This window comes from Calidris pugnax, unplaced genomic scaffold (assembly GCF_001431845.1).
Source record: "Calidris pugnax isolate Ruff unplaced genomic scaffold, ASM143184v1 scaffold225, whole genome shotgun sequence".
In the NCBI taxonomy this organism is placed as follows: domain Eukaryota; kingdom Metazoa; phylum Chordata; class Aves; order Charadriiformes; family Scolopacidae; genus Calidris; species Calidris pugnax.
In genome coordinates this window covers 6441308-6444317 of record NW_015091072.1, presented here as the reverse complement: position 1 = coordinate 6444317, position 3010 = coordinate 6441308, and the positions used below count along the sequence as shown (strand labels likewise).

The following is a 3010-nucleotide window of genomic DNA, read 5'->3' as shown; positions in this document are numbered from 1 at the left end:
CTGTTAGAGACGCAGAATTGTCCCCATGGACCTGGCCTTAAAGTGTTTAATAAATTTGTCTGGGCCTCTGAAATCACAGAGCTAATGTTCACAACTGTTCTGCATCCCATGGGTATCCACTGGGAACATTAGGACTGCAACCTTTCTGAAAAAAAACCAAGGTATTTTAATGAAATTTGACTATAACTTTTTATCAGCACTTACCAAAAGTCACAGTTTTGTTAAAAATTACTTGAACTTTGCACATTTTCATTGGAAATGAGGACTATTCATCTTGGTTTTGGCCCAAGGTGGCAGTTCATGTTCTATGAGAAAGTGGCCTGAAAAAAACTTTGATGTTCCTGGGGTTTTTTGAAAAATTATGTTCCCTTTTCCATACTCTAAAATGTGCAAATGTGGAGCTTTAAATATACATTTCTGAAAACACTGGTTTGGGAGTTGTGCTGTAACCTGAGCATTGGGCCACAAATCCCCAGATATGGATCTTGCATTTCTTTGTTAATGTTGTAAACAATGGTGCATTAATAGGATTTTATGGTTTTTTCGTGTGGGAGCAATCTAGCCATTGACCCTTGCAGTAAAGGGTCTTTAGGAAAAAAAACCCAAAAAAGCAAACACCGAAAAACTTAAGACTGATCTTGGACAGAGCTGTATCATCTGCCAGCCAGCAATGAACCTTCACCTCCTGGCTGGTGGGCTGGGAAAGGCTGTTGATGGTGGCTCTGGAGGGGATTGCTCGCTGCCGTGGCCCATGCCCTACCATATGTTTTGATGTACCCCCTCTGCATCATCAATAAGCTCAGATGTATCCCTGTTTTGTTGTGTGTCTGTGCAGACAGGCCTGGATGGAGGTGCCTGCAGGTGGCTTGGGCAGTCAAGCAGTGTCTGGTCCCAGGCAGAGGAGGGGATGGAGGTGTTCAAGGTGGAGGCTACCAGGTGGCTGAGCTGGTGATGGGCTGCAAACAATATCCAGTGCGCAGTGCCATGGCTGAAAGGAGCCTGAGGGCTGAGGGAAAGGCCTGCAAGAAGCACTCTTGGACCATGTTTAGCTCAGGAAGACAATGCTGCATTTTCTTTGCCAGTCTTGCAGTCTGGAGAAGGGGGTACATACTCTGCTGGTAGACTTAGGCTGCCATTCATCCCAAGGGGTAAGGGAGGGCACTGGCCACGGCCCAGCCCATCTATGGTTATTGTCAGCATCAACTAACTCAACAAGGCAGGGGTCATCAATATTTGCCACCTCTCTCCCTTCACTCATTCACGCCCTTCAGCAGAACATTGCTTCCAAACGCAGAGCAGCGGGGATGGAAATCAATAGGTGAGAAGGCCACCAGCCCCGGGAAGGCCACCAGCCCCGGGAAGCCTTAATTTTCTGTATCACAATGCACACCTATATATAACTTTAAATATATGTATAATATACATATGAATGCTTTGATTCTTGCAATAAATGCATTAACGTCCAGCAACAGAACTGACCCCTTTTCTGTCCCTTGGGGCTTATTGTGGAGGAACCCAACCTAAAACCAAGTCAGATTAAATGCCTGATTGGAGCGTAAAGGCATTGCCTCTGGGTGGGGAAGCAGAAGCAAGTGGCTTGTGGTTTTTTGGTGTTTTCCAGAAAACTATGAGGCTACTTCTGCCAGATTTTGAGCCGAGGACCTTTTTTTTTTTTTTCATATGAGGCTAATGTGTGCAAACCCCTTGCAGGCAGCAGGGCAGCTCTGTGCTTCGGGTGATGCTCCACAAGCTGGAGAGCAACAGGCAGAGAAAATGGGCTAAAACTAAGTGGATTTGGGGACTGAGTAGGAGGGGAGCAACATAAATGCATTTCCCAGGGGGGGTTCAGGTGCCTGGGAACACCTGCTGAGGGAAATGGGGTGAATCCTATTGTAGGTATAGTGCAAGGGTGCATCTTCACCCCGTTTCTGTAGTGTAGTGGTTATCACGTTCGCCTGACACGCGGAAGGTCCCTGGTTCGAAACCAGGCAGAAACATGATTTTCTTTTTTTTTTTCCCCTCACTATCTTGCAGGTGTTAAAGGAATTGGGTCATTCTGTGTGGGGATGGTGACACCGGAGTGTCTTTTAGCTCTGCTTTGACCAACTGGAGAAGGGGACCTTGACAATGCTTCTTGCAAAACGATGGCTTGAGATTCCTACTCCTTTTTAGGGTACCTCTGGGGAGGGTGTCTTCATGCTGCGTTTCCTCCCTTAAAAACCAGTTATAATTGGGGAATCCCCCCTGGCTGCCAAAAGTAGCACGTTTTGGGTTTCCTTTGGTTGTGTCCATTGCTTTGAGCACCCTCAAGAAATCATGAAGAAAGGTGGTCTGGATGGGTGAGGAGGGAGGCACCCCGGTGGCAAAGAGGGAGGGCTATGTTTTCATGGTTGATGCTTTTGAAAGATGAGGGGGAAAAATGAAGCAGAAGAAGGGAAAAAAAAGGGGGGGGGGACACACACAAATGGATTTGGGTAGCGTCACCGAGAACGGGAAACAGTCAGTGAAACAGCCTTCATTCTAAATTTCTACAAATATGGCCTCCAGGTGGAGCATCGCAGGTTTCTGTAGTGTAGTGGTTATCACGTTCGCCTAACACGCGAAAGGTCCCTGGTTCGAAACCAGGCAGAAACAAGTCTTTTTAGATTATTTTCCCTCCTTCCTCTTCTGTTCACCGCTCCTCTCTGCAACCTGCTCGTACAGCACCTTCATGTGCTCTTCGAGATGAGATTTAGCAGCTGTTATTGGCACTTGTCATACAGGGGGCAACTGATGTGCATCCAGTGCCACATGTTGGGCGAAGGGACCGACTCAGACACTGTCTGAAAACATCCAAGTCCTTTCTGCTCTAGCTGGGGTGGCACCTCACAGCCCAGCACTTGGCAGAGAGCTGGATGATCTCCCCAGCCAGCAAAGTTTGTCGAGTGTTTCAAACCAAAACAAACTCCTGGCCAAAAGTTTCTTAGCAAATCTGAAGAAGAGTCTTGAACTCACACTAATTCTGTGCTTT

General features: G+C 47.1%; 2 non-coding genes across 2 annotated transcripts; both read left to right on the top strand.

Moving 5' to 3' along the window:
• The first annotated feature begins 1924 nt into the window (after positions 1-1924).
• Positions 1925-1997, top strand: TRNAV-GAC. Its single transcript has one exon. It is a non-coding gene; the product is annotated as a tRNA-Val (tRNA).
• Positions 1998-2561: 564 nt separating this feature from the next.
• TRNAV-AAC lies at positions 2562-2634 on the top strand. The gene has a single exon. It is a non-coding gene; the product is annotated as a tRNA-Val (tRNA).
• The last annotated feature ends 376 nt before the right edge of the window (positions 2635-3010 follow it).